Source organism: Eretmochelys imbricata, chromosome 6 (genome assembly GCF_965152235.1).
Source record: "Eretmochelys imbricata isolate rEreImb1 chromosome 6, rEreImb1.hap1, whole genome shotgun sequence".
Classification (NCBI taxonomy): domain Eukaryota; kingdom Metazoa; phylum Chordata; order Testudines; family Cheloniidae; genus Eretmochelys; species Eretmochelys imbricata.
The window spans coordinates 116,301,629-116,312,413 of NC_135577.1; the positions used below are offsets into that span (position 1 = coordinate 116,301,629).

At 43.4% G+C, this 10,785-nt stretch overlaps 1 pseudogene; it reads right to left on the minus strand.

Annotated features, from left to right (window-relative positions):
* Window positions 1-4,581: 4,581 nt before the first annotated feature.
* LOC144266971 (NADH dehydrogenase [ubiquinone] 1 alpha subcomplex subunit 12 pseudogene) lies at window positions 4,582-5,097 on the minus strand (annotated as a pseudogene).
* Between the last annotated feature and the right edge of the window lie 5,688 nt (window positions 5,098-10,785).

Consider the following 10,785-nt stretch of genomic DNA (forward strand, 5'->3'; position numbering starts at 1 on the left):
GTGTGTAGAGAGCCTTAAGTACTTAATGGTCTATACATAAGGAAATCTGATGCTAGTAATAATGTACCTTAGAGGCAGGACCTTGGGAAACAAAACAGAGCTAAAGCTCTTGATGTTTCAAGATGAATTCTTCCTGCATATATTTCTTTTTTCTGAAAGAGACACCAGAAAGAACAATCACATACATAGGCTCTCATTGCCTGCACTAGATTGCTGTTAACCCAAATAGCATAAGCAGTGGTAATCAGCAAAAACCTTAGGCTGCCGTTCAATAAATTATGAAGCACTCAGACCTTCTGCGGAGACAGCCGTCTCTAAGCAAATCAATACCCCATTGCTGAAGAAAGCCTGATTTGATAGGAAGTAAGCCAAATGTTAGGAAATTACATAAGATCACCCAACCTGGGGGCAGAAACCAGCCTACTTCAGGGGCATATAGGGAAAAGGAAAGGGGCCGTGGGGCAGAGAACTTTGCATGATATTCAAGGATATTGGACTGGCTGTGGGTAATCACAACCGTAGGGCCAAATGTGGTGCATTCGCACAAGAGACAGTTTCTCCTGGGCACAGTGGAAAATCTATACAAGGAAATGATTGAGTTTGTACAGTACCAAGCACAATAGGATCCTGGTCCATGTCTAGGGCTCCTAGGAGCTATGGTAATACACATAAATAAATACATAATAACGAGGAGTCTACAGAATGCCACTATGTACCTGTTTAGCTGACTATGTGAGGGATCTGGGATGAGACTGGGGTAACAGAAGAAGCTTCTGTCCCTGCATGTGATGCTCCCCTGTAATCAGTCATCTGTCCTTGCAAGAACTTTGGCTACTTGACTCCTCACCCTTTCCTGCCTGCCTGTGCTCTTCTCTGTGCAAACAGCCCATTAGCCCCTTGCTGCTCTCTGCAGTGCTCAACCCTTGAACCCCAACTCTCAGCTGGAGTAACTCCTCAGGAGAACTGGGGCAACTGAGCAGCCACTTGACCCAGAACTCAGCAAGTAGAGTAGTAACTACAATGGGATCTGGCCAACCCATATTTTCCTTTACCCACCTGGAAGCATGAAGGTAGTGCATAAAGGGCTATGCAGACCAGTACTGAATTTGGAGAGGACTTTGCTTTGGAATGAATAGAGGAAGTACTGGTTGGCATCCCTGGCATGTACCCTGGTGTAACCAGTAAAGACAAGGGCCCAGCATCACTGGACATCAGTCTAAACAATATAAGCAAAATCTCACAAGAGACTGATAACTTCATAGAACCTTATTTTCACAGATGAATGCACCAGTTCAGATACTAGAGTGATGGGCAAAACAGTTGAACCTAAATGGAAGAGAACAGGATCCCACAATTTCAGCAACCAAAATAAAATCATATTCTAAACAGATTATGGTTACATTAAAAAATGATTCTGGAACAGAGTGTGTGTTTGCATTCGCAGGGTGTCCAAAATTAAAAAAAAAACAAACAAACATACACCCACCCAAAAAACATAACAAGGGAAAGTGGAAGAAAGTTCCTGAAAGTCCTGAAAAGCAACCTTACAACAAGTCACTAAATTATATGGCCCACATCCCCAGCTGCTGTAACTCAAGATAGCACCACTGACTTGAATAGAGCTACGTGGATTTACACCAGCTGAGGATCTGGCCCTATGAAAGTTATATGTTTATTTATTTCATCCTGTTCTTAAAAAAAGACAAAACATACCCTAAACATTTTGGGGATTTCTCTGTTTCTTTAAGAAAATGATCTGCATGTCAGAGGGGCATGAGATATCGCAGTTACTATAGTTACTATCTTTTGTTATTAATCAGAGTAAATAATTGTATAAGACCCACACATAATCTCTTGTTGGGACACACATTGCAAATGCTCCGAGGCTCAAATATTTTACACACCCTCCTGTTTAATTTTTTTTTAATGGAATATTCAAAATTGACATGTTTCAGCTGGGATTGTCAGTCTCTGAACTGACTGTTCTCCATTCTGCTGGTGTAGCCACTAGAGAGACATAACTGAGAAAGGGAACAGAAGGGAATTTGGTGTGTTTCACACCCTTACAAAGTAAGGAGTTCTCTTCTGGCTGTCCAGACCATTGCAGCTGATACACAGAATAATTCATATACCTTTCTTGACCTTAAGGACCATATTTTCAAAGGATGGGCTTATAGTGAAGCATGTGCAGGACTTGTTGAGAATGTGAACTTGGTCCTGGTGAAGACACTCTGATATCAACAGTGGTGTCTGTAGTATAAGAACCTAAGTAGACCAGAATGGATTTGAACGGGTGACACGGAGGTGAAGGTACTACCAAAAGAGCCCCTGCAACACCCATTTATGGCATCCCTGTGGAAACTACTCAGATGACTAAGTGCTACTCATTCACAGTGAATACATGTTGCAGAATTTGGCCCTTAGGTGGAGAAGTGCTCCCACAGTAGCTTATTCAAACATGATACAAAAGAGGAAGTGAGTAGCTCAGACACACTGATGAGTCAAAGGAAAATTACAATAGAAAAATTGAACCCAAGGAAGACCTTGCATTAGACCCACCGCAGTAAACTCCCCCCCACCCCCAGCCATTTGAGAGGCCAGTGGAGAAGACATGGAAGAGGTCAGCTGAAACAACAAGCAGTACCTAGATGCCCCTGCCAAAAACAATTCACTTTGGAGCTTGAGTTACACTCCCTGTGTAAACACCCAGTGATCAGCTCCATTTCTTTGATAAAGCAGATAGAGGGGAAGAGGAAAGCAGAGGGGAAGAGAAAACAACATATGGCAAATGCACACACTTGGGTTCACCAGTTCCGCTTCTGTTTAGAAGCATGATCCTACTCCTGCTGAAGTCAATGAAAGGTTTGCCATTGACTTCAGCGGGAGGAGGATCAAAAGCTAAAAGAACACAAAGCCTTAAGAAAGCCTGTTTTGTAAATTTACACATTAATATGGAAATTTCCTTTCCCTCAATAGGGACATGTACCATAGTGCTAAACAAATACTGAAGCCATGTGGATACCCGAATGCTCATTAAAACTAATTGCTTAAGGCGATCTTTTCCAGAATATATTGCAGCAAGAGAGCCAAGATCGGAAGTTTGCATTTCTCCAAAGAGGCTGATTTGGGGGTAATGGATGTATTCATTCAAGTTATGCTACAATTCTGTCCTTTGGAAACTATTACTATTTATATCCATTTATCCACAGGAAAGGGGAAGGGTGGGGAGATATAATGAACCATTTAAACCTACATTAAAACTGACCCAGAACTTTAGCTGCGCCAGACGGAACCTCTTCTAAGGCTCATAAATGTTCACTAATTTGTTTGCACTTTCCGCCAGGATCAGAGAAGGCACAAAAAAGCCCTGGAAAAAGCTATTATCACAAGGCCGGATCCTCAGCAAGTGTAAATGGGCAGATGCTAATTGCCACTAGCTCAGGATCTGGCCCAGTGTATCTACATCACAGCCTAAAACCAGGCAATACTGTGTGTGTAGTACCTCAGACAGGGTCACCCAGCTCCCTGATTTGCATCCGCAATGCCTAACTACATTCAAATTTCATGCACACACCGAAGTGTGGGACACTTCTGGAGGTCAGGTTGGGGCTAGCCAAAAGTATGGCTTACAATGTCACAAGACACATCGACGAGGCCGAATTCCAGGGTGCTGTTGTTGCTTCTCAGCATGGTGGCAAAGCCTCCAGCAGAGCCTGTAAGTTTGTAATATCTGGCACTCTGTGGTTACGCCTCTGCTGCAAACATTGGGAATGGCCTTTTCCCCTCCTCCTAAGCCAGAGGTAGTCAGCCCAGGATCTGTGGCCACTGGTGGTCTGCAAGACACTGGCTACTCAGAGAGCTGGCTGGTTATATGGGCCAGTCCCTCCTCCTGGTTTGCAGTTGCTAAATTGCATTAAAACAGCTAGAAATTAATTATGTCCTAGTAGTTGCCACAGGGGTGTTAATCAGGCAGGAATGAGGGGGGGAACACCCACAAGACCACCTATGCACTGAATTGCAATCCACACTCAGAAAAAAGCTAAGGAGGGTGTCCGTCCTCCAAGCAGGCTCTGGATTGCAGGACAGAGCTGGGGCCGCACTCACTAGGTGGCTCTCCCTTCTGAGGGAGCTGCTATTGGTCAATGCCAGTGCCTCTATGACTGGGACTGTGATTGGCTGGTCATCCCTAAAAGGTGGGGCTGGGAGAGGTTAGCAGTGACCGGGGTGATGCTGAGTCCCATTGCTTCCGTGTGTGTATGTGGTGGGGGGATGGACGGACAGGTTACACTTCATGTTCTATGATTCACCATGCGACAGTCTCGACAATTGTGTAGGTTGTTTTGCTTGAGAGAGGAATGGGAGGGGAGACTCTCTTATTTGTCCCCCCTTTCCCTGGCTGGACCTGGGGAGGAGTCACAGCAACCTTAGCTCTGGGGTAAGTTCTGGATTCACTTCAGGAGGGAGTGAGGGGGCTAGGAAGCACAGAGCGTTAATTCAGGCCTGAGAGCTGAATTTTATGAGCTACAGGCTCCCTCCACCTCAGGGTTTTTTGTTTTTTTTTTTTACTTTTGTCAGAGGCTTTTATTTTAAACCAACCAAACAATGAAGGTCCAGTTTACATTGAGAACCTAGTTTTAGGCAAGTCAGGCTTTTCAATTATTTGTTAGCAGTCGTAGGTGGGACCCACTCCTGTATCTTTTTATGCATTGTAGAGAAAGGGACATATTGCCCAGGAGTGCCACTCAGATTGAATTTGTGGTTCTCCCAAATGAATTTACGAGCAGCTGGTGGATGAGTAGTTGGAGGGTCTTCAGTTATGCAGTGAAGCCAACAATGCCATTCCGGTGGCACCATGCTTCCATCCACTTCCCAGAATGTATTTTTGCCATTCATTTCAGTCGCATAGTCAACCGATCTAGGATGACCAAAAAAATACTTTTTGCCTTCATAGTATTTGTTTCCATATTTGTCAACACCTACGAGGGCACCGGTCTTCAAATCGTTGACCCTGAGCAGCTGCCAGAGGGCACCGCGGAGGCCGCCATGACCCCCGAGCTGCTGGAGTGCCCGCCTCAACACCCGCACGCACTCCGCCATCTTTGAGTGGCAGGCAAACCTGCCCCAGGATCAGCTGGTTGGGCATGCAGCTGGCTCATGCTGCATATGGGGTTTCACAATCTGTACAGGATTTGGCACTGTGGCAACTCACACAATTACAAAATATTCCTGTGCCCAGATACTCAGCGGAAGCAAACACTCTAAGTACTTTATATTTTACTGTTGATTCCTATGCACACATCCCTCCCCCATCCATCTTCTAGGCAGCTCTTACAAATGATTGTAAACGGTCTTTCTTATTGTCCTAAGGAACTCAGCCTCACTGGTAGCGTCTTTGTCCTTGAAAGGTGCTCTACTGTCCTTTCAGTTCCAGCCATCAACCCGTCTTTCTCACAGGTTATGATGAGTCTGGTTTTAACAAAGATGAATTGGACATTTTCCCCTTTCAAATCCACTGAATCCCCTTTCCAGTTATCATCAGTTTCTCTCTTTCTCTGAGCTCAATTAATAATGCATGACTAGGAACTAAGGCAGTTTGATCAGCTACACCAGTAATAAATTGGAGTGTATCTTCTGCATTCGGCATCAAGTTACTGTCATTTGGGAATTCAACAGATGGAAACTCTGGGATTCTTTCCATGTCACTTCTGCTTTGGAGGGCTCCCAGTATAGTAGAAGATTACAAACATGGCATATCCCAATATGGGTTCCAGCCCTGGGGGAGGGGGGAAACATAAGTCACTGTTCTGATGATCCACTTCTGATGATGTTAAACTTGGCTCTAAGCAGCAAGTCACTCTCTAGTTGCATTTGTAATCTCACTTCTTTTCAAAACACTTTTTTATTTCTCAAACAAATGGCATTGGTTTTATTTTTCATTACCATCTCCAAGCTAGTTACATGGAGAGCCAGACATGTTCCCTGCACATTCCTCATTAAGTTCTCTTCAGATTCCTTCATTTTATTCAGTGTGACTCATGGAAGCTTATCAAGATGCTGAAACATTTGTTTCTTCTTTTTTCACAAGGTGGTATGGGGATTTTGTTCTAATATTGCTGAAACAATCGAGGAAAAATCCTGTGCTCTAAAGCAGCCAGAAACACAATAAATTTCAGCGACATCATTTGGAAATTTAAGTGGCAAGATATTTAAGTACTTAATTCCCACAGAAATCAACAGGAGTTAGGCACCTAAATACCTTTGGCCCTGTTTTCCAGACCTAGTTAGCTCTAAGCTTTTCCCCTCATTCAGTCTCTCCCCAGACAGCAGAAGTTCATTTTCTTTCCCCACAATCCACAAGATTGCCCCATCAGCCTAAATCAAAAGTATCTAAGGGGAGCGAATGAAAGGTAACACAAGCCTGTCTAATCCCAGGTGTAGGTAACAGCATCAGGAGATGAGGAAAAGACTTGGAGTTACGGTGCCATGACTCAAGTAGCAGGGGGTAGCCATGTTAGTCTGTATCCACAAAAACAACAAGGCGTTCGGTGGCACCTTAAAGACTAACAGATTTATTTGAGCATAAGCGTTCGTGGGTAAAAACCCCACTTATTTACCCACGAAAGCTTATGCTCAAATAAATCTGTTAGTCTTTAAGGTGCCACCGGACTCCTTGTTGTTTTTATGACTCAAGTACTCACTTCCTAGAGCTCAGGTGTCTCTCCTCTCATAGGCTTTGTCTCCACTAGCCTTTTCCCTCTAGAATTTCCCACAGCTGCTCCCACTGTGCAGCTCTACCTGTGGAAGCAATAATGAGGAGCTGTAATGTACAAAGGACATCTGCAGCCTCCCGTGTTTTTACAGTAGAACCCTCAGCATTACGAACACCTCGGGAATGGTGGTTGTTCGTAACTCTGAAACATTCGTAACTGAACAAGTGAGCTGTAGCTCACGAAAGCTCATGCTCAAATAAATTGGTTAGTCTCTAAGGTGCCACAAGTACTCCTTTTCTTTCTTTGAACAAAACATGGTTGTTCTTTCAAAAGTTTACAACTGAATTTTGACTTAACACAGCTTTGAAACGACTATGCAGAAGAAAAATGCTGCTTTCCCTTTATTTTTTTAGAAATTTACGTTTAACATGGAACTGTACTGTATTGGGGTTTTTGTTGTTGTTGTTGTTTTTGTCTCTGCGGCTGCCCGATTGCGTCCTTGTGGTTCCAAATGAGGTTTGTGGTTGACTGGTCAGTTTGTAACTCTGGTGTTCATAACGCTGAGGTTCTACTGTACCTCAATATCATCTAGAACCTTTTATATTTATTGTGGGAATGCCCAGAGTGCCCAGCTAAGATCAGGGCCCCATTGTGCAAGACATGGTACAGTCACAAAAAATAGTCTCTGCCCTGGAGAGCTGGCTACCTAAACAGACAAGAGAGACAAAAGGCAGGAGGGGAAAGAGCCAGAGAGGAGTGAAGATGCCTGACCAAATTCTCCCAGGAAGAGAACCCAGAGCTCCAGCCTGCCACTCTGCTGCCCTAGCCACTGGACCATGGTGCTTAAAATGCGGGTAGCTCATTAATGCTTTCTCTACACCAGTGTTTCCACCTCTGCTACCCCCCCTCCCCCCACAGAGCTGCATCCCTGCTAGCAACAGAGGGAAATTTTAGAGAAAAAAGGCTAGTGTAGCCTCAGATTCTCTAAGGTACACAATGATCATTGAGCCTGCTGGACCATCTTCCATTGTGTGTTCCAGCTCACTCCACAGGGAACAGAAATCCTCATCTCCTTTCACTACCTAGCATGGATCATTTCAAAGGCTGCTTTGAACCGGGGAGGTGTTCAATATAGACACAATCCTCTTTGCATACCCCTACAGGTATCCACACTGCCGCGCTGTGAACATATACCCCTTCATGCTGATGTCCCTTTCAAATGTTAACAAGGTTTTTGCTGTCCTTGCCTGAAACGTTAGACCAAAAGCACCTCCTCTTTTTGTCATACTTTCCAAAGGGATTAAATAGGTTTCAAATCATTCCAATTTATATCAAATGGCCCTTGGATAGTAACTCAGACCATCACAGTAGGAAAGGGAAATTTTGTCTGATCACAGAATCCTCTGAGGCAAAGCAAACCAACACCATCATGCAGAAATTGTCTGTCTTTTTCTTTTGTGTTTTCTTACCTCCGCTGCTTTTGAGAGTTATAATTAGGGAAGTATTCTCCAAAGAAGAACAAGAAAGGGAATACAAGTGTGAACTATGAGGAGCAAAGAGATGGATGGGGTAACTCAAGAGGAGAAAAGCAACCCTGTATAAAGAAAGAAGGAACAAAAGACAAACAGCTCAGAAAGGAACAAGCCAGTTTGGCTCTGGTTCACTTTAATAAAACAAACTCTAGTAATTTTTCCAAAGCATGTGGTTGTGTATGTATCCAAAACAATGGAAATGGCTTAAAAAAATATGATCAGGCCAAAGTTTTTGAACGTGAATGCCTAAAGTTAAGCATCTTAATCCATCATTAGACCCTGATCGGGGAAAAGACTGACTGATGCACATGCTTAACCTTTAACATTAAGTATGTGAGTAAATCTTTGCAGGACTCAGGCCTTCAGCACCCATGTAAGTGGCCTGATTTTCAGAGATGCTGATCAGTCAGTGAGAGCATTGACTGAGTGAGGATTTACAGAGATAGCCCATTACATTCTATTAAAAATGTCCAATGTATCTGTTCTATATAGCCTGCCATCCTTCTGAATAACGGATAAAGGCTGCCATCTTCCAGATTTAATTACAATTCAGGCCGGTTGCTTGTTACAGCAAGAACTATAGCAAACTTGCAAGGGATCATTTTGGTTTTCTAAAAATACAAAAAGCATGGCTCCCCATATTTTAAATTAGTAGCAGCTGGTTGGAAAATTTTGACAGAAACTACATTTTCGTTAAACATAATTGCTAGCAAAAGTCACCTAAAATGAAGTTGATATTTTAAGTGCTTGTGAAGTTTTCAAAACAGCTCTAATTTCTAGTAGGTTTATTTTCTATTAGAAAACAGTTGAGTAGGAGCCTGTAGTAGTTTAAAAGCATATAAATTAGCAGAATGAAATATAGATAAGGGACTAGACCCTCGACTGGTGGAATACATCATAGCTGTATTTGAAGTCAAGGCTGATTTACACCAGTCACGGATCTGGCCCAGAACATTTCATAGAGCACTAGCTAGTATATCAGGCTTTGATAAAGCATGGTCTGTATTTCTGAACTACCGAGGACCAGATCTTCAGGTGTTGTATTGGCCTTAACTTAGAATCATAGAGTTAGAAGGAATTGCAAGGGTCATCTAATCTAACCCCCTGCCAAGATGCAGGATCTGTTGGGTCTAAACCATCCTAACCAGCCTCCTTTAGAAAATCTCCAGTGAAGGAGCTTCCATGACCTCTCTAGGCCATCTGTTCCATTGACCTACTGTTCTTACAGTTAGGAAGTTTTTCCTGAGATTTAATCTAAATCTTCTACGCTGCAGTTTGAATCCATTGCCTTTTGTCCTGCCCTTTGTGGCAAGAGAGAACAACTTTTCTCCATCTTTTTATGGCAGCCTTTCAAGTATATGAAGACCGCTATCATGTTCCCCCTTAATCGCCTCTTTTCCAAACTAAACATACACAGTTCCTTCAGCCTTTGCTCATACGGCTTGCATTCCATCCTGTTGATCATCGTTGTTCCTCACCTCTGGATTCTTTCCAGTTTCTCTACATCCTTTCTATACATCGGAGACCAAAATTTGACACACTACTCCAGCTGAGGCTTACCCAGCACCAAGTGGAGTGGTACTATCACCTCCCGTGACTTGCATGCTATGCCTCTGTTAAAGCAACCTAAAATTGCATTTCCTTGTTTTGCAACATGCTGACTAACACTGAGGTTGTGATCCACCACAACTCCCAGATCCTTCTCAGCAGTTCTGCTGCCAAGCCAGCTATCCTCCATTCTGTACTTATGCATTTGGTTTTTCTTCCGTAAGTGTAGCACCTTACATGTGTTATTGTTGAATTTCATTTTGTCGTCTACAGCCCAGTTCTCCAATTTATCAAGCTCCCTCTGAATTTTAGCTATATCCTCCAAAATGTTGGCAACCCCCCCAGCTTTGTGTCATATGCAAATTTGATAAGTATGCTCTATACCAACATCCAGATCATTAATAAAGATGTTAAACATCACCAGGACCTAGAACAGATCCCTGCGGAGCCCCACTTGAGATCTCCTTCCAAACTGACATCATTCAATTAATAGTTATTCTTTGTTTGCGGTTGTTTAACTAACTTCAGTGGTGCTACTTGCCAAGGATCTGGCTCATAGTTGTGCAGCTCTGACTTCATATTTGAACACAAATACACACTGCGCACACGCACAAAAAGGGGGTGGCAAAGATTCTGACATTTTGGGAAACAATCCCATAAATCCCAGATTTTGTCACAGTTGTGACAAACATTCAGCTTTATCAATGATGGGAACATGGTGTAAACGAGCAGAAACAGCCCTCATGGAATCCCCCCAACATAAGGGCACAGAGCTGGTGCAATGGCTCTATGCTGGCCTGCCCTGGTGCAGGGGACTTTACGGGAAGGCAGCTGGGGTTCATGTAGGCTGAGTTCTGGCTATTCTCAGTTGCTAACCTGGATGCAGGGCAGTATGAGTCAGCCTGAGGCTTCTCTAATTTACAGTAAAGCTGAGCTTGTCCATGGTAGAAGGAAAATCTGCCTGGCAGTGAAAACTTTCTCTCACATTACTAGCC